At 37.8% G+C, this 21506-nt stretch overlaps 1 protein-coding gene, 1 non-coding gene and 2 pseudogenes across 3 annotated transcripts in view; 1 reads left to right on the forward strand and 3 right to left on the reverse strand.

Moving 5' to 3' along the window:
* Positions 1-21506, forward strand: part of TAOK1 (TAO kinase 1) — a 167472-nt gene that overhangs the window by 21321 nt on the left and 124645 nt on the right. The gene's annotated exons all lie outside the window — the stretch shown is intronic.
* Positions 2122-2982, reverse strand: LOC132003236 (small ribosomal subunit protein uS2B-like; annotated as a pseudogene).
* LOC132003387 (L-lactate dehydrogenase A chain-like) lies at positions 4392-5847 on the reverse strand (annotated as a pseudogene).
* Positions 10295-10401, reverse strand: LOC132004589 (U6 spliceosomal RNA). The gene has a single exon (XR_009400551.1). It is a non-coding gene; the product is annotated as a U6 spliceosomal RNA (small nuclear RNA).

Raw genomic sequence — 21506 nt, forward strand, 5'->3', positions numbered from 1 at the left:
GTCATTTTAATACATAGCTCTCAGAGTTAAGAGGTTGTTAAGTTTGGAGATTCACTAGAATTGGGCATTCTTTTTCATATTTTTTTCCAGCTTTTTAACTGATACACTATAATGTGTTTAAAATTTTTTTGTAATAATCTTAAGCTTACAGAAAGTTGCAAAGTTTGTAGAATGTTCAAATATGCCTTTCAGCCCTAATCTTATATAACCATAGAATAATTACCAAGACAAGGAAGTCAACATTGGTATAATATTATGAACTTAACCTTAGTCCTTACTTGAATTTTACCACTTTTTTCACTAATAACTCTTCTCAGTTTCAGGATCTCACATTATAGTTTGTTATGTGTCTTTGGTCTTCTCTAATCTGTGATGGTACCTTGTCTTTTATGACCTTGACACTTTTTTTTTTTTTTTTAAATGTTAACACTTGAGTACTGGTTAGTTATTTTTAATATGTCTCTCAGTTTGGGCAGGTTTAGTGTTTTCTCATGATTAGTTTGAGGATATATATTTGTTAAGAATACTGCAGAATGATATATATTCCTTCTCAGTGCATTATGTCAGGGATATGACACATGATGTTGATAGGTCTTATTACTGTTAATGTTAACCTGGTTCATTTGCTTAAGTGGTGTTTTCCATATTTCTCCACTGTAATTATTATTTTCCCCTTTGTAATTAATTAATTAATATCCTGAGACTGCATTTCATGGTACTTACATCGAAACCCAAGCTGACACGTGTATGTTACATATTAATTAAACTGCAGACTTTATTTGGATTTCACCAACTTTTCCATTAATCTGTTCTCTTTCTGTCACAGTCTCCTCTGAAATATGATAGTATCTCAGTACTTTGTATTCTTACTATTTTTCATACCTTTGATAGTCTTGAGGAGTGTTCGCTACGTATCTTGAAGAATGTCTCCCATCTAGTTTTGTCTGATATTTTTCTCCTGATTAGCCTGAAGTGATGGGCTTTTGGAAAGAATACCATGGATGTGTAGTGTCTTCCCCAGGACATCTATCAGGAGGTACATGATATCCACATGACAACACTGATGATATTAGCCTTCCTCACTTGGTTAATGTAGTGTTGCTAGGTTTCACTGCTGTGAAGTTACTGTTTTTCTCTTTTCCTATTGTTTCTTTGGAAGTGAGTCATTAAGTTTAGCCCATATCTTGGGGAAGAGGCTTATGTGATTGTGATTTGCATTTCCTTGATGTCTCTTGTGCTTATTTGCGATCTGTATTTCTTTTTTAGCTAAGTGTTCAAATTATTTGCTCCTTCCCTCCATTTTAAAATTGGGCTGTTTGTTATTATTTAGCTATGAATCTTTATATATTCAGGATTAAGCCCTTTACTAGGTACATGTTTGGCAAATCTTTTCTCTTGTACTCATTTTTTATTAATATTATCTTTAAAAGAACAGACGTTTTCAATTTTGATGAAGTTTGGCTTATCAGTTTCTTTTATGGTTTGTGCTTTTGATTTTTTTTTTAAAGATTTTATTTATTTATTTTTTTGTAAGAGAGAGAGAGAGAGCGAGAGTGCAAGCGCACAGGCAGAGTGGTAGAGGGAGAAGCAGGCTCCCTACGGAACAAGGAGTCCGATGTGGGACTTGATCCTAGGACTCTAGGATCATGACCTGAGCCGGAGGCAGCTGTTCAACGAACTGAGCCACCCAGGCGTCCCTGTGCTTTTGGTTTTATATCTAAGAAATTTTTGCATAAACCAAGATCACAAAAAATTTCTGTTCAGTACTTACTTTCTTTAAAAAAAGAATTTATTTATTTATTTATTTATTTGACAGACGGAGATCACAAGCAGGTGGAGAGGCAGGCAGAGAGAGGGCAAAGCAGTCTCCCTGGTGAGCAGAGAGCCCGATGCGGGCGGGGCTTGATCCCAGCATCCCAAGATCATGATCTGAGCCGAAGGCAGCAGCTTAACCCACTGAGCCACCTAGGCGCCCCTATTCAGTACTTTCATATAGAAGTTTTAAATTGTGAGGGTTTACATTTAGGTTATTTATTTATTTTTGTTGTTTTGTTTTGTTTTAAGAAACTTTATTTTCCATCAACTTTCTTTCCATTTTGTTTGCCTTTGTGGAAGAGCAGCTTAAGACCACTCATTGATTGTTCCTATCCGTTCAGTAGCCTGAGCGGTAGGAGCTGCTGACCAGACTTCAGTGGCAGGCTGAGTATTCCAGTCTTCAGTAGGGAACTGCTGAGTAGGCACAGAGAGCACCTGCATGCCTTCAGACTGGTCTGTGACTGCAGGTTGAATTGTAGTGAACTCAGGATCTCAAGCCATCCATTCACCCTGAAATTCCTCCTGGGTCACAGTCTTTTCAGCTGTGGCCTGCTTTTCCTTCTCATTCTCTTCCAGGTCTCTGTAGAAGTAGATATCAGGCATGACATCCCATGGATGTTAATGGGAAGCGATGCCACACATGTGCAGAACTTCCTGGGCCAGCATCCACATCAGACCATCTGAGTGAGCTCCCTTACTGCAAGGGATGGTAATGTCCACATAGTGCAGAGGAGAGTCTGTAACACAGAATGGTTTGGCAGGTTAACATAAGATGCCTCTGTGAGAGTCTGGCGGTCAGCCCTGGGATCAGTAACCACCAAAAGTCTTGGTTCCCAGAAGGCTGCCTGGATCTGGTTAGTGAATGTTTCCAGAGTGAAGCGGCTGGCAATAGGAGTGTCTCCAGTAGCAGCAGCAAACATCAGCTGGCCAGTATTCCTGGATGATAGGACACTGACATCAGCTGGGTTTTCAGTGGTAACAGTGGCACGAGCTGCCAGCAGAAGCTTCTCTCAGGTTCTCTTTAGATTTATGGTATAGATGCCACCACTCTTCCTTTTGTAGATGAATTGTTCTATTTGGAAGTCAACCACCTGATAAGTGGGTTCCTGCTACAGAGAATTTGAGGACATCCCCCTCCTTCATTCGCAAGACAAATTGTGTTGTCATTTTGGAGACCCTTTAACAGTATCAAATCTTCCAGTCTACCACTAGGGTATATCTCTTCATTTATTTAGTTTATTTTTGATTTTTGTCATCAGGGCTTTGTAGTTATCAGCATACAAATCTTGTACATATTTATTAAGTTTATCCCTAAGTATTTGAAGATTTTTGGTGTTATTGTAAATGTTACTTTTTTCCCTCCAAATTTCAATTTTGTTAATAACTGTGTAAAAATATAATTGATTTTTGTGTATTGACTTTGTATTTTGCAACCTTGGTAAATTGACTTATTACTAAGTTAAGGTAGCTGTTTTATAGATTATTTGAGATTTTTCTAAGTAGACAGTTATGTTTATGATTAAAGACAGTTTTATTTCTAATTTCTAATGTGAATGCATACCCTTCCTTCCTTCTCTTCCTCCCCCACCTCTTTTTTTTTTTTTTTTTTTTTTGCGCCTTATTGCACTGGCTAGATCATTCAGTATGATCTTGAATAGATGTGGTGAGAATGGATATTCTTGCATTGTTCTGTATCTGATGTGGGAAAGTATTTAGTCCTTCATCATTACATATGATATTAACTTTAGGGCTCTTGTAGATCTTCTTTATCAAGTTAAGGAAGTTCCTTCTATTTTCAGTTTTCTGAGAGTTTTTGTCAGGAATGAATTGAACTTTGTCAAATGCTGCTTTTTTTTTTTTTTTCCCCCTCTGCTGAAATCATATGATTATGCTTCTTAAGTCTAATATAGTGAGTTAATATTGATTGATTTTTCACTCCGGGGATGAACTCCACTTAGTATGATGATACATTATTATTTTCATAAGTTCCTGGGTTCTACTTGCTGATATTTTGTTCAGAGTTTTTGCATTCATATCCATGGGAGATATTGGCCTGTAGATTCTTGTTCATGCCTGGTTTTGGTATCATGGTATTGTTGACTTCATAAGTTAAGTTGTTAAGTGTTTATATGCTAGACAAGTTTATGTAGAACTGATGTCCTTCCTCCTTTCCCCCCGCCCCTCCCTCCCTTTCTTCCTTTCTCTCTCTCTCTCTCTCTCAGCAGGGAGGGGCAGAGGAGTGTCTCAAGTATCCCAGGATGTGGTTGGACTAGACATGTTGGGTGAAGGAACCAGGAGTTTAATAACACACAGTAAACACATACCTGATTTGAAGAGGAACTGCAGCATATGCAACACTGGTAGAGGTGGTGGGACTATTTTACATTAACCAATTCAGGACTATATGAGATAGGTATCATCCAGCATTGGATATAGCCGCAACGGTTTGTGAACTATTCCTATCTGTAACTTTAGGAAACTGGTATTTTTCCTAGGTCATTTTAATATTACTAGAGTTAACAGATAATAAGGACAATAATATACACAACTTCCTACTAAAATCCTGTTGTAGTGTAGACAGTTAAGTGGTACAACATTAGAAAACTTCAGAACAGCAGCTCTTGGGGTGCTACAGCCTGCGTGGCTCAGTCAATAAGCGTCTGCCTTCAGCTCAGGTCATGATCCCAGGTTTCTGGGATTGAGCCCCACTTTGGGCTCCCTGCTCAGCGGGAAGCCTTCTACCTTGCATGTGTTTTCTCTCTCGCTGTGTCTCTCTCTACCAAATAAATAAAATCTTTAAAAAAAAAAGGGAAACCTGGGTGGCTCAGTGGGTTAATAAGCCTCTGCCTTTGGCTCAGGTCATGATCATAGGGTTCTGGGATTGAGCCCTGCATCCCGTTCTGCTCAGCAGGGAGCCTGCTCCCCCTCCCCCCTGCCTGCCTCTCTGCCTACTTGTGATCTCTGTCAAATAAAATCTTTTTAAAAAATTAAAAAATAAAACAGCTGCTCTTTTTGTGTACCCTCCAAAGTGTATCTGGACCTTTCTTAAAATGGGCCTCTGTTTCAGGGGTCAAATTCACCCTCACTACATCTGAGATTCCATTCTGTCCCAAGATGCAAGGTACACAGAGGAAGACATCATCTTTTATTACATAGACACCCTTAATCATGGTGAAAATTGGATGCATCCATCTAAGATTCTTCATTATACTTTCTGCCGAATCCACCAGTCTTGTGGCCCAGGTTGTATAGTTTTTCAATTTGATCACCTCATAAGCATTGTCAACTGACAACATGTTTGTGAACCTCTTTCTACTGTTTTTTATCTGTATCAGTGCCAAAGCCAGGGCATGGGTTTTTCTGGGAGACACCAGCAATGTTTACTCCATACCGGTACACTAGCGTCTCCATTAAGTACCCACCCATGACAGTTAATGGGTGAACTCCCAGCCTTTCCTTCATTAGGTAATGGCATTGGACTAAATCCAGATTGCAGCCACTTTCAGTAACAAGGTATTTTGGGAAAGCTGCTTATCTTCCAAGCCATGTAGGTCAAGATATCTTCTGGATTGGAAACAATAAGCAACTTGCAGTTTAGGCTATATGATAAATGTAAAGATGTTCCCTTTATGCTGGGCCAAATTAAGTGGCTTTCTCCTATGAGAGAAATGTTCCATGCAATTTTTTTTTTTTTTTAATTTTTTTGCTCCATGCATTTCTCCATGCCTCAAGTGTGGTAATAACCAGCTTGGAGTTTGCAGTCATGTTATAGTCTTTGCCAGAGAACATTTTTGGTACAGGGAAAAGACTGTCATGTTGGAGATCCATCGTATCTCCCTTCAATTTGTCTTCGTGACATCAACAAGAGCAAGTTCATCTGGTCCTCCATTAAGAGACTGACAGCTCAGGCCATGCCAACAGCATCAGCTCCAACAAACTGTAATCTTATTCGGGGGGATGGGTATGGTCTTCTTTGTAAAGATTCTGAATCAGCTGATCCTTGAGAGTTGCCATATTGGATTTAGAACCATATGGAATTGGGGTACACCTCTAGGCAGGCAGGTGGGCGGGAGGGCAGTGTTGGATTCAGATTTGATGGCAGCTTTGGTACCCTACCATATGTTATTTAGAATTCTTTGATTTCCAAATATTTGGGAACACTCCTCTAATTTAATTTCTAATTCTAAGATCTTTATTTATTTATTTATTTATTTATTTGGCAGACAGAGATCACAAGTAGGCAGAGAGGCAGGCAGAGAGAGAGAAGGAAGCAGGTTCCTCACTGAGCAAAGAGCCCAACACGGGACTCCATCCCAGGACCCTGGGACCACGACCTGAGCCGAAGGCAGAGGCTTTAACCCACTGAGCCACCCAGGCACCCCTCATTATACATTCTCAAACTGTCTTTTTCTCATTATGAAATAATCCTTTTTCATCTTTGGTAACATTTCATCATTCTTTAAACAGTTGTGTTAAAATATGCATAACAGAAAATGAACCATTTTAAAGTGTATAGTTCAGTGGCATTAAATGTACTCACAGTGTTGTGTAACCATTGCCCGTATTCATTTCTAGAACTTTTTTTTTAATCATCCAAAACAGAATCTGTGTATTCATTAAAGCACAGCTTCCATCCCAATCCCACCTTCCCTGGGCCTGGTAACCTCTGTTCTTTCTGTCTTTATTCATTTACATTTTCTAGGTAGCTAATATAAGTGGAGTCATACAGTATTTGTCCTTCAGGGTCTGGCTTATTGTACTTAGCATAATATTTTCATGGCTCATTTTTGTAGTTGTGTATCTTAGAATTTTATTCCTTTTAAAAGGTTGAAAACTCCCATTTTGTGTGTGTGTGTGTGTGTGTATCTCACATGTTCATTTGTTTGTTCATCTATGTTTTTAAAGATTTATTCGACAGAGAGAGGGAGAGATGGTGGGGACAGAGAGGTAGGGAGAGAGAATCTCAAGCAGACTCGGTGCTGAGTGCATAGCCCACGTGGGGCTCCGTCCCATGACCCCGAGATCATGACCTGAGCTGAAATCAGGAGTCGGATGCCCAACCAACTGAGCTATCTAGGCACCCCTGTTTGTTTATCTATTGATAGATTTTGGGTTGTTTCTATCTTTCGGTTCTTGTGAGTATTGCTGCTATGAATAGTGGTATACAAGTATCTCTTTTGAGCCCCTGCTTTCAGTTTTGGGTATGTACTCTCATATTTTTCTTCTTCTTTTTTTTTTCCTTAAAGATTTTGTTTATTTATTTGAGAAAGAGTGATAGCAAGAGGGAGAGCACAAGCAGGGGGTGGAAGAGGGAGAACCTAGCTCTCCACTCAGCAGGGAGCCAGATGCAGGGCTCGATCCCAGGACCTTGGGATTATGACCTGAGCTGAAGGCAGGCGCTTAACCAACTGAGCTACCCAGGCACCCTACTTTAACATTTTTTATAGTGCACATCTGCTATTAATGAATTTTCACAGTTTTTGCTTGATAATTATTTAACCTTAATTGAAAGAAACCCTTTGTTTGATCTAATTGTAGATTCATATGCAATCATGAGAAATAATACAGAGAGATCTTACCGACTCTTCACCCAGGTTCCCCCAGTGGTTAACATCTTGGGTAACTATAGTGTAATATCCCAAGCAGGAAATTGACACTGATACAGTTCACTTGACCTTATTCAAATTTCACCAGTTTTGCTTAACTCCTTTATGTGTGAGTTTGTTTTTTGAAGATTTTATTCATTTGATAGAGCACAAGCAGGAGGAGCGGGAGAGAGAGAAGCAGGCTCCCCACTGAGCAGAGAGCCCAGTGCGGAGGTCAGTCCCAGTACCTGGGGATCATGACCCAAGCCAAAGGCAGTCACTCAACCCCAGCTGCAGGTGCTCCTCTATGTATATATATTTAGTTCTGTGCAGTTTTATCACGTGTAGATTCCTACGACAGCTATCACAGTTAATACAAAATAGTTCCATCACAAGGCTCACTTGTGCTGCCATTATTGTCACAGCTACCTTTCTCCCTTACCCACCCCAACTCCTGGAAATCACTTGTGTTCTTTATCTCTACAGTTTTGACATTTAGAGATTGTGTGGAATTACACAGTTTATACTTTTTGAAATAAGCTTCTTCTCACTTAGAATGATTTGCTTGAGATTCATCTAAGTTGTTAAATGCACCAGTGGTTTGTTCTTATTGCAAAGTAGTTGTTTACAGTATGTATGTACCATGTTTTGTTTAACCATTTACTTACTGAAAGATGTTTGGGTGTTTCCCAGTTTTTTGTTACTTCAAATGAAGTACAAGCATACAAGTGTTAATAGGTTTTGTGTGAATATGTTTTGCTTATCTGGGATAAATATCCAAGAGTTCAGTTGTTGGGTCCTATACCATACATGTTTAGTTTTGTAAGAACCTGCCATACTTTTCTAGAGTGTCGGTAACAGTTTGCATTTTTACTAATGAGGGGAGCTTGGGTGGCTCATTCAGTTGAGGCTTGGACTCTTGGTTTCAACTCCGGTCATGATCTCAGGGTTGTAGGATCAAGCCCTGCTTCAGGGTCTACGCTGGGCATAGGGTCTGCTTGAGGCTCTGTCTCTCTGCCTCTTCTTCTGCCTAGCATGTGTTCTGTGCTCTCTTTCTCTCTCTCTCCCTCAAATAAATAAATATCTTTATATTTCTACTAAGAGTATGTGAGTAATTCAGTTTCTTCATATCTTCACTAGCATTTTTTCAATTGTGGGAAATACATGTAGCATAAAATTTATTTTAGCCATTTTTAAGTGTATCGTTCTGTGTGGGGCACCTGGTTGGCTCAGTTGTGAAGTGTCTGCTTTTGGCTCAGGTCATGATCCCAGAGTCCTAGGATTTGAGCCCCGAGTGGGGCTCCCTGCCCAGCGGGGAACCTACTTCTTCCTGTCCCACTTCCCCTGCTTGTGTTCTCCTCCTTTCTCTCTCTTTCTCTCCACCAAATAAATAAAATCTTTTTTTTTTTTTTAGATTTTATTTATTTATTTGACTGACAGAGAGAGTGCGCACAAGCAGAAGGAGCAGCAGGCAGAGGGAGAGGGAGGAGCAGGCTCTCTGTAGAGCAGGGAGTCAGACATGGGACTCGGTCCCAGGACCTTGGGGCCATGAGCTGAAGGCAGATGCATAACCATCTGAGCCACACAGGCGCCCCTAAATAAACTCTTAAAAAAAAAGTGTATAGTTCTTTGGCATTAAGTGCCTTCACATTGTTGTGCCACTTTCTCTACCAGCCATTTCCAAAACTTCTTATCTTTCCCCAGTTAAAATTCTGTATCAATTAAAAAATTATTCCTCATTTCCCCCTCTCCCCAACCCCTTGGAATTATATAGTATTTGAAAGGAATCATATAGTATTTGGCCTTTTGTGACTAGCTTATTTCATAGCATTTGGTGTTATAATTGCTTTTTTTTTTTTTAATTTTCGACATTCTGATAGGTGTGTAGAATCACCTTCAATTTTAAAGTAAAATTTTACTGCATCTGGTAGTCTGCATTGACCGTTTTTTTAAGTACATGAGAGATATCATGCCATTATGTTTTTGACTTGTACAATTTCAGATGAGAATTCAGCAGTCATTCTTATTTTTGTTTCTCTGTGGGAAATATGTCTTCTTTGATGAGTCTTAAGACTTTTATTATTATTGATTTTTCAGTAAGTTTACTGTGCTGTACCTTCATCTTCATTTGAAGTTATTATGGAAGTGTTTATTTATTGAGTTTCTTGAATCTGTGGGATTATAGTTTCCATCAAAATTAAATTTTTGGTCATTATTTCTTCTAATAATTTTTTTAGCTCACCCTCTCATGTGGTACTCCAGTTGCATGTATGTTAGACCACTTCATATTGCCCCACAGTCACTGTGATCCTATATATATATTTTTTCTTTTTTTGTCTGTACATTATATGGTTAGTTCTTATTTTCATGTCTCCATATTAATGGATCTTTTAAAAATTTATGTGTTTTCTTCAGCGTCATATACACTGTTAGTCCTATCTAGTGCATTTTTAAATTAAATTGTGTTTTTCATCTTCTGAAGTTCCATTTTGTTCTGTTTTGTTTTTTTTCCTTTTTATTTTCTCTCCTCATTTTGTGTATATTCTTATTTAAATGCTTATAGATATTTAGAATAACTGATGCCTTTTTCCACTAATTGCCCTTTCATTCTGAGGTCTATTTTTGTTGATCAGTTTTTCTGCCGGTTATGGATGACATTTCCTGGGATTTTTGGTATGTCTTTTTTTTTTTTTTTTTAAATTTGCATTTTTTGAAAAGATTTTATTTTTAAGTAATCTTTATACCCAATATGGGACTTAAACTTACAACTCTTGAGATCAGGAATTGCATGCTCCACTGATTGGGCCATCCAGGCACCCCTGGATATATATATATATATATATATATATATATATATATATATATATATATTTTTTTTTTTTTTTTTTTTTTTTTTTGTAATGGAGGCATTCCTGAATTTGCATGTCATCCTTGCACAGGAGCCATGCTAATCTTCTCTGTGTCATTGTAATTTTAGTATATATGCTGCTGAAGCCAGCAGTTTTTGGTATACCTTTGAGTGTAGCATGTTGTCACTTTTTTTGTGTGTGTGCTGAATTTTTTTGTCTGTCTTTAAAGAATGTTAAACTTTCTTCTAATGGGCAGTTACTTGTGGATCCGCTTAGTCCTTTCAGGGATGTTTTTAAGCTTCATTAAGGTAAATTTAGAATAGTCTTTATTTTCTATGGCTAATTTAGCTTTACTATTAAGTTATGATCCTTGATCCTTTTGCAGTTATGATCCTTACTATTAAGTTATGATCACTCTGCTGAGTGCCATAAGTCTTCAACAAGGACTCTCCATGGTGGTTGAGTTAGAACTCAAGACATCTTCCAGCCTGTGTGACTTCTGGCAGTTTAGCTCCCTAATAGTTGTTCTTTGCCTGGCCTTATCGGAGTTTTACCCTATGCATGTGGAACTTAATTTGGCAAAATATTGGAAGGCATCCCTTAAACAGTTCTGGAATTCTTTATTTAGAAAGTCCACTTTCTCTATTTCAGTTGGCTTGGCCTTCCTAAACGCTTATGTTTGTTGTCTTAGATTAGAGAGTGCTATGCTTTACTTGGAATCCCTTTGCCTGTGCTACATTCTGGAGTGTTTCTAGGTAGAAAGCAAGTAACCAAAGAATTTACCTTGTTTCACTTCTCTCAAAGATTGCGGTCATGTGTTACCTGAAAAGGAATTTTATATTTTTCCAGTTCTTCAGGTCTTAAGATAGGAAAATAAATCCTGTCCCAGTTACTCTGCCATACTGCTCGGAAGCAGTTGATCCCAAATTTGCATATACCAAGTTTTTTAAAAAATTGGTTTAAATTTTTTCATAATATTATAGCCAATATTGTGATAGTTATCATCGTCATTGTCGTCTTCCTCTTCTTCTTCTTCTTTTTTAAGTTTTATTTAAGTAGTCTCTATACCCAGCTTGGGGCTCAACTTAAAGCCCTGAGACCAAGAGTCATATCCTCTGACTGACCCAGCCAGGTGCCCCTGGTGATTCTATTCTTCTTCTTCTTCTTCTTTTTTTGGTGAGATTTTATTTATTTGGCAGAGAGTACAAGTAGAGGGACCAGCAGGCAGAGGGAGAAGCAGGCTCCCCACTGAGCAGGGAGCCCAGTGTGGGGCCTGATTGGGATCATGACCCAAGCTGAAGGCAGACGCTTAACCAGCTGAGCCACCCAGGCACCCTGGGAGATACTATTCTTGATTACATTGTGACAGCACATCCTTGACATATTTATTCTCCTTCTTTTGCCTTTTGAAAGAGTTAGTGGGGTCAGTGGAAGAATATAATCCATATAGAGATAAGTGAATGCAGAATATGTAATAAAATAGCTGCAGAGTGGTGTGGGGATTTTTTTTTAAACAGTATCTTGGTGTGTTAGTGGAGTTGATAAGAATTTACACACAAGGGAATAATTGAAGTAGACTTGGAAGGGTGGATAAGATTTATAGGCAGAGATGGTGGGATAGCATTCCATATGGAGAAAATAACACTAGTATATATGATGCCATTGGTGAGAAATAAGTTCAGAAATGTCTGTTGGACCCAGATGGGGAGAACCCTGGAAAGTTCCCCTAGAGAAGATTCCAGTAGTGGGAAGTTTTGGGTCATTTAAAATTTTTGAGCAGGAGGATTGCATTATACTTTCGAGGTGCTTTAGAGATCTTAAATGAGTCAAGAGTGCTGTATCCATTATGGTCTTTGTTTGCCTGCGGAAGAGTGACTTTGTGTGTCTTAAGGAGAAGAGAAACTTATTGTAAGGCTACCAAATTGCTCATAGACTCAAAAGAAGGATCGGAGAGTCAGCCTGGGAGTTCCTGGGATATTGATATCAGGAATGAATTGACAGTGTCTCTCTCTCTCTCTCTCTCTTTTATTTTTGAGAGAGAGAGAGAGTGTGGGCGCATGAGTGCTCAAGTACGTGAGGGGATGGGAAACAGGGAGAGTGGGGGAGAGTCTTAAGCAGACTCCACACAGTGTGGGACCCTGTATGGGGCTTGATCTCATAGCCCTGACCTTAGTCAAGAAATTAGTTTTAGATTTAGAGGGGTTTTTTTTTGTTGTTTGTTTGTTTGTTTTTTTAAGATTTTTATTTATTTATTTGACAGAGATCACAAGCAGGCAGATAGGCAGGCAGAGAGAGAGGGGAAAGCGGGCCCCCAGCCGAGCAGAGAGCTTGACGTGAGGCCTGATCCCAGGACTCCGGGATCACTATCTGAGCCGAAGGCAGAGGCCCAACCCACTGAGCCACCCAGGCGCCCCTAGATTTAGAGTTTTTAAAGTAAGCCTTTTGTTTTTATTTTTAAAATTTTAGATTTACAGAAAAATTACAGCTAGTATAGAGAGTTCTCATGTACCTTTCACCTAGCTTCCTCTAATATTAATGTTTTAAATAACAAGGGATATATTTGTCAAAGCTAAGAAGTTAATATTGATATGAAACTATTAACTAAATTATTGACTTTATTCAGATTTATCCATATTTTTTCCCCTGATGTCCTTTTTCCTATTCCAGGATGCAGTTCAAGATATTACCTTACATTTAGTAAATTTAGATTTTTAATTCCAGTTCTGTTAGTCTGACCTTAGGTAACCACTCAACCTTTCAGACCCTTATCCATAATGTAAATATTGACTTAAAGGATATCTAAGGTACTTTTATAATTTTGCTGTTCTGAGTCTGTTTATATATCACACAGTATGCTCAATTTTTATTTTGAAAGCGATTTTAAGATCTAATCAATATGCCAGATCTTGTTGACAGTAAAAAAATTCAATTTTTATCTTGTAACTGTACTTAAGTATTGAAGGAAAACCGTATACTGAGATTTGGGAAAACTCACAAGAGCTTTTCTTTCTGTTTGAACAAAAAAAATGACAAAAAGGCAGGGGTTGTTTTGTTTTGACTAATTTTCTCTGCAAATATTAGTTCACAGTTTGTCAGTTGCATAATTATTGAAAGGAAAGTAATAAAATATGTGTATGTTAAATTGTGTTTTTTTGGGGGGGATATTAAGGAGAACACAAAGCTTAGAAATGTAATTTAAAGGTGGATCTTATTATAGTGGAATATATAATGGAGATTTTTAAAAAATTAATTATTTCTTTATTTGATAGAGACACAACAAGCGAGGGAACACAAGCAGGGGGAGTGGGAGAGGAAGAGAAGCAGGCTTCCTGTTGAGCAGGGAGCCCGATGCGGTACAGGGCTGGATCCCACTGAGTGGAAGGCAGATGCTTAATAACTGAGCCACCCAGGTGCTCTTGTAATGGAGATAATTGAGAGCGGATATATCCTAAATAGTCCAAATAGTTTATATTTTGTTGTTTATTAGTGCTTCTCAGGTTTAGGCATAATTTGATGTAGATTAAATTGTTTATATTTTAAATTGTTGCACCTTTTCACTTCCAATCTAGGTTAAGGAGAATATCCTGTTAGAAATAATCTCCAGACAGTTGTATTTTATCTCTTAGATTTTCTCTCTCTCTCTCTTTTTTTTTTTTTTAAAGATTTTATTTATTTTTATGTCTTTGTCAGAGACAGAGAGGACAAATAGGGGGAGTGCAAGACAGAGGGAGAAGCAGGCTCCTGGCTGAGCAGGGAGGCTGATGCTGGACTCAATCCCAGGACTCTGAGATAATGACCTGAGCTGAAAGCAGATACTCAACCAGCTGAGCCACCCAGGCATCCTTCCCTCAGATTCTCCTATTCTCCACATTCTCAGAAATGTTGGATACAACCTGCCAGTAGTCTTGGCTTACAAATAATTGACTCTGATTCAATAGTAGGTTCTATTAAATGACTTCATTACTCTTAAGGACTTTGAAGTATAATGTTTGACCATTGTACTAGTCATTTTCTTAAATTATATCTTGTAATTGTGTTAATTCATTATTTAGTCTAGCAACTTTAAATCTTTGGTTTACAAAAAAAAAAGTTTATGAAAAATTGTAGGTTTGATGAGGGGCCAGAGGTATGCATTTTAAAAGCATACTGGGCAGTTTTTACACAGGTGGCTATGTACCATACTTTGAAAAAAAACATAAGTATACATAGAATCTTTTTATTTACTGTCAAAATTCTTGTATTAAAACCATATTTTTCATTGTTTACCTGATTCCTGTATTCACTCTGATATTTCTTGAATGCCTATTAGAATCGTTGTGTTAGTTACATCAGTTTCAAAGATTAGTAAGAGAGCCTCTGCCTTTAAGGAACTCACCTAGTAGTAGGATAAGCTAGATTAGTAAACAGTGAGGTGAGATAAGTGTTAATTGAATATAAGCAAACCTTATAGAAGCATTACACACACACATAAAAGCAGTTAATTGTGCCTTGAAGAAGAATAAGGTTGGGAAGTTTCCCACTGGAGATGATAACCAGAGATAGAAGAAAATAGAGGAGTTTAGACAACATCAAAATAAAAAACTTACGCACAGTGAAGGAAACAATCAATAAAACTAAATGGCAACCTACTGAATCAGAAAAGATATTTGCAAATGACATATCTGATAAAGAGTATCCAAAAATACATAAAAGAACTGATACAACTCAACACCCAAAAAACAAGTAATCCGATTAAAAAATGGGGAGGAGGAAGGATACCTGCCTGGCTCAAATGGTAGAGCATGTGACTTTTGATTTTAGGTGTCATGGGTTCAAATCCCAGCTTGGCATAGAGCTTACAAAGAAAAGAGAAAAGTGGGGTGCCTGGGTGGCTGAGTGGGTTAAAGCCTCTGCCTTTGGCTCAGGTCAAGATTGCCGGGTCCTGGGATCCAGCCCTGAGTTGGGCTCTCTGCTCAGCAGGGAGCTTGCTTCCCTTCCTCTCTCTCTGCCTGCCTCTCTGTCTACTTGTGGTCTCTGTCTGTCAAATAAATGAATAAAAAATCTTTAAAAAACAAACAAACAAAAAGAAATAATGGGCAGAAGACATGTACAGACATTTCTCCAAAGACATACAGATGGCCAACAGACACATGAGTAAAGATGCTTCATCAACATCACTTATCATCAGGGAAATGCAGATCAAAACTATAATGAGATACCACCTCATACCTGTCAGTACAGCTAAAATAAAAAAGACAGGAAATAACAAGTGTTGTCAAGGGTGTGGATTAAGAGGAACCCTTGTGGACTATTGGTGGGAATGCAAACTGGTGCAGCTGGTGTGAAAAACAGTATGGAGGTTACTCAAAAAGTTAAAAAATAGAGTGCCTGTCTGGCTTAGCCAGAGGAGTATACAACTCTTGATCTTGGGGTCGATACACTCCATGTTGGGTGTATAGATTACTTAAGTAAATAAAACTTAAAAAAAAAAAGTTAAAAATAGAATTACCCTATGATCCAGTAATTATACTATTGAGTATTTACCCTCAAAATACAGAAACACAAATCGAATGGGATACATGTACCCCATGTTTATTGCTGCATTGTTTGTAAAAGCTAGATTATCGATGTAGCCACATGTTCATTGATAGGTGAATGAATATATATACAAAATAGAATATTAATCAGCTATAAAATGGAATGAAATCTTGCCATTTGCATCAGCATAGATGGAACTAGAGAGTATAATGCTAAGTGAAATATGTCAGAGAAAGACAAATACCATATGATATCATTTATGTGGAATTTAAGAAACAAACATGCAAAGGAAAAAGAAATGAGAGAGATAAACCAGAAAACAGACTCTTGACTATAGTAAACAAGCTGATGGTTACCAGAAGGGAGAAGGGTGTGGGGATTTAAGGAGTACACTTATGATGCGCCCTGGAATTGCTGAATATTGTACACATGAAACTACTGTAACACTTTAACTATACTGGAATTAAAATAAAAACTTAAATCAAGAAAAATAAGAAAATAAAGTAGAGGAGTTTGGCATGAAGTACTTACTGATTATGAGCAATATGTTCTCTATACATATTTGATTTAACCTCCGTAATACCCCCCCCCCCCCATAGATATTATCATTTCCCCTATTGTAGAGTTGGGAAGGCTGAGGTCAGAGAGATTAAGTTTCTTTCCTATAAGTTAACTTCCCAGAGTTAGTATGTTGTGTAGATCCGGTTTGGGGACTTAGACAATATAATTCTAGAACCTGTGTGTTCAAGGTTCTGTGGTAAAAGGAGTGTGACAATAAATTGCAAGGCCTATGTTATCAGAGCACAGGAAGTTGGAGTTGAGACTAAAGATTAGGTGGATAGAGTCAGATGATGCAGTTCCATAAATGTTAATGGTTTTTGTTTCAACTGAAATACAGTGTAAAGGCATTGAACACCTAGAGAAAATGACATAATCAGATTGGCATTTTGAAAGGTTGTAGTAGTAGATTGGATTTGAGAAGAGCCAAGAGTGGATGCAATAACCATTTAGGAAGTTGTTATAGTAAGATAGCCCGAATTAGGTATGGTGGTAGTGTGGATGGAATAAGGAGGGGATTGTGGAGATGTAGTAAAGTGGGTCAATTTGAGAAAGTTTTGGGAGGACAAATCTACAAGACATGATGATCGATTGAGTTTTGAGTGAAGGAAAGGGAATTGTCAAAAAATAATTCTTAGGTTTCCGAATTGCTGAATTGGATATATTAGGTTGGATACGTTCACTATTTTTTATATAGGACACACAAAAGGTAGATTAGTTTAAATGATTAGATTATGTTGAGTTAAAAGTGCTTTTGAGATATTCAAGTGGAGATGTCAAATATGTAGTTTTATAGTACCTTTGAACTTTCTATGTAAGAAATAAATTGGCTGTCCATTCTTCTGTCTGTAATGACGTAGCTGATCGGTACTTTTCCAGGGCTTTATCACAGTTGTTATCTCTTGAATTACTGTTGTTGTTTTAAAGATTTTATTTATTTATTTGACAGAGAAATCACAGGAAGGCAGAGAGGAGGCAGGCAGAGAGAAAGTGGGGGGAAGCAGGCTCCCCGCTGAGTAGAGAGCCTGATGTGGGGCTCAGTCCCAGGACCCTGAGATCATGACTTGAGCTGAAGGCAGAGGCTTAACCCACTGAGCCACCCAGGTGCCCCTTGAATTACTGTTAATAAAAAAGAATGTAAATAGAGTTTGTCTTTCAGTTATTTGAGCCATCAAGGTGCCCCTAAGAACAATCTGTTTTGAATATTTAAGTAAATATTTCCTTCCTTTTGTTAATGAAGGAATTATTCTTGGCTTATCTAAACTACAGTTATCCGAGTTACTATAGGTGTACGATGGGAATAGTTATACCAGAAGCAAAATGTTTTTTATTTCTTCATCATATTCATTTGATGCTGCACTCTTAAATCACCATAACATTATTTTATGAATTTGGACATATTGGATATTTTAACTATTATCTTTATATTTTCTCGGAAAACAGAAGATACAATAACCAAGAAGTCTTTAAATAATTTAAAAACTATTCTAAGATTATTACATTTTGTTTGTTGAGCTTTGATCAAGTTTCCCTTTTTCAGAAAATGTTGCCATTCTTGAAGGTATTGTGGTACTGAACTAACAAGACTAAATAAGCTTTTGATGCAGATTTTATATCTCCTAGGTATTATACTATTGATATTTGTGTTACTGATATTTTCAAAAAGATTTTATGTAAAAAATGATTTTATTTTTAAGTAATCTCTATACCCAGCATGGGACTTGAACTTACAACCCTGACATTAAGAGTTGCATGCTCCACCAACTGAGCCAGCCAGCCAGGTGCCCCTGTATTACTGATATTTTTTAAGTTCTCTGGAAAAAATAGTTTTAAAAGTAATTCATTTATAAATGTAGAACATTTGGAAGTTAAAAGCCATCACTGCTTTTACCACCTAGAGATATTACTGTTTTGGTGTATTTCCTTTACTACTGCTTCTGTGTATTTTTAATGTATAGACATTGTATAGCATAATAGTGAAGAATGGAGATTCTAGGGGCACCTGGGTGGCTCAGTCAGTTAAGCCTTTGGCTTAGATTAGATTATGATCCCAGGGTCCTGAGATCAAGTCCCAAATCAGGCTTCTTGCTGAGTGGGGAGTCTGCTTCTCCCTCTGCTCTTCCATCTGCTTGTGTTCTCTCATAAATAAAATCCTTAAAAAAAAAAAAAGATTCTCTAGATTCTCAGGATTCTCTAGGAACTTCTAGAATTAAATCCTGTGGGTTCAAATTTTTGTTCCACTGCTTATTAGCCATGTGATTTTTTAAAAAGATTTGAGTGTCAGTAACTAAGAGAGGGAGAAAGAAGCGGAGGGAGAGGGAGCCACCCACATGCCCCTTAGCTATGTGATTTTAGCAGATCACTTAATTTCTCTGACACTTGAGTTTTAAAATCTGTAATATGGGGATATAAAAATAAGTATTACTATTTGTTGTGTGCCAGGTACTTTATTTACTTAATGAAAAATCTGAATCCTCTTAACATATCTACTTAAGAGCTACTTAATAGTGCCTGTAAGGGAATAAATTAAGGGGGTGCCTGGGTGGCTTAGTCGGTTGAGCATCTGACTCTTGATCTCCACTCAGGCTGTGATCTCGGGTCCTGAGATGGAGCCTTGCCGGGGGGCTCTCTGCTCAGCACAGAGTCTACTTGTTCCTCTCCCTCTGATCTTCCCTACACTTGTGTTCTCCCTCTAAAATAAATAAAATATCTAAAAAAATAAAAGAATAAATTAGGGGCGCCCGAGTGGTACAGTCAGTTGGGCAACCATCTCTTGTTTTTGGCTCAGGTCCTCATTTCAGTGTTGTGAGATTAAGCCTGGTTTTGGGGTCCTCACTCACTGAGTTAGGAATCTTCTTGAACCTCTCCTGCCCCTCCCACTCGTGCTCTCTCTCTCAAATAAATCTTAAAAAAAGAGAGAATAAATTAGGTAATGGATATAATGTACATAATATAGTGCTTAGGATATAATAAATGTTATTTATACATATTTTTAAAAATGCATTGTACAGTTTATTAAAGCTTTTATTGAGGCCCCATTCCCATGCCATTAATATTCTTTAAAACCAAAAATTTAAAAATGACTTAAAAAAAAATTTGTCAGATAGTTTCATTTACTCATGTCTGTAGTGATAGACCTTGAGATTGTTTCTGGCTGTTTTGCTTTTATAAATAATTCTGTTGTGAACATTTTTGTTTTGATTATTTTTTTAGTTTCTAGAGGTAGAGTTGAGTCAAAGGGCTGGAGGGCTTTTATATTGATGCCTGGTCCTGCATTGCTTTCTGGAAATGTGAGTTAGCATACATTCTTATTTCTCATACATTTTTCAAAAATATTTTATTTATTTGTCAGAGCACAAGCAGGGGGAGCAGTAGATTACTATGTTTTAAATTATAATTGGAAGTGATACTTTCTCATTCTTTCAGTGAGCTTTTAGTTATCAAACTATTGGACTTATAGGTTATTTCTGGTATTCCCCCTTCCCCAACTTTAAATTTTTGAAATTTTATTATTTTTGTCCTTTAAACATTTTAATGGCGAGGAAATGGTATAGAATAACTGCCAAATCACATAAATTAACTTTTTTGTTAATGTTTGTGATCCCAGAAAGAACACTTTTATTGGTCAATTTAAACTGCATGGGAGTTTACATAAGTTACTGTCTGGACTCGTGTCTGAGTGTGGTTGGTAGGCCCATCTTTCTGTGGTTCAGAAAAAAGGGCAGCTTCCCTATTTGGCATGTTTAGGATCTTCTATCTCAGGGAGTGGCCTCTGGTCTTAGTCTTGAGTGATAGAGATACTCTAGTAAAGGTCAGTCTGTTTCCCTTGGTGACCTCTGGCAGCTCTTTCAGGTCATGTTGCACTAAGTCCAGTTTGTCCAACACACTCCTCAGATTTTTCCTGCTGTTTGCAACAATAAAGAAATAATCTCAGGGGTGCCTGGGTGGCTCAGTGGGTTAGGCCGCTGCCTTCGGCTCAGGTCATGATCTCGGGGTCCTGGGATCAAATCCCGCATCGGGCTCTCTGCTCAGTGGGGAGCCTGCTTCCCTCTCTCTCTCTCTCTCTGCTTGCCTCTCTATCTACTTGTGATCTCTCTCTATCGAATAAATAAATAAAATCTTAAAAAAAAAAAAAAAACTCAGGCTGGAATAATTAATACAGGTCTGTTTATTCCTTAAAAGCTCCACACAGGAAACCTCATCTGCCCAAAGAAGTCCAGAGCACACTTGTTGACAAACTTGCTTTTTTTAAAAAAACACTACCACAGATCTTTCTCTTTTCAGCAGCAAAGTATGAAGTTGTTTTTTTTTTTTAAGATTTTAAAGTAATCACTACACCAAACATGAGGCTCAAACTTAAACTCTGAGATCAATAGTCATATATATGTTCCACCAACTGAGCCCCACTGTGAGCCCCTGGAGCATGAACTCCTTGCTGGGTTTTTCACACTTAGCCTCATAATGATGGGCTGCAACTTTAAGCACAGAACTTTTACCTCCTGCACTTTTGGATCCTCCCAAGTGGGCAGCTTTGTCATGCTGGTGGTAGCCTTGACCTGTAGAGGCACCCTGGCATTGTTGCCCTTTATTTCCTATCTTTTTATTTTGAGAAATACAAAATTATTTGGAAATTGCTGGACTTGTATAATGAATTCCCATTGTACTCCTTAAGAAGATTCACCAGTTAACACATATAACATATATGTATGTTATACATATATGTATATGTAACATTGCTGTATTACATAGACATTCACTCGATATCCCCTGAAGTGTTTGAATTAGTTGCAGACATGACTGTAAATACTGAAGCATGTATTGCCTGAGAGCAAGGACATTATCTCACTAGACACAGTAAAAGTATGACAGGAAATATAACAATATGATATTCTTATCAAATATACGGTGTATATTCAGATTATTCCAGTTTGTCACAATAATGTCTTTTTAAAGATTTATTTATTTATTAGATAGAGAGTGAGTGTGTGCAAGCTTGAGTACAGGGGGTGGGGAAGGGGCAGAGGGAGAGAGAATCCCAAGCAGACTCCCTGCTGAGCATGGAACAGGACACAGGGCTGATCTCATGGACCCTGAGAGCATGACCTGATCCGAAATCAAATGTCAGATGCTCAGTCTGTGACTGAGCCACCCAGGGGCCCCAATCATGTCTTTTTTTTTTTTT

Source organism: Mustela nigripes, chromosome 16 (assembly GCF_022355385.1).
Source record: "Mustela nigripes isolate SB6536 chromosome 16, MUSNIG.SB6536, whole genome shotgun sequence".
Classification (NCBI taxonomy): Eukaryota; Metazoa; Chordata; class Mammalia; order Carnivora; family Mustelidae; genus Mustela; species Mustela nigripes.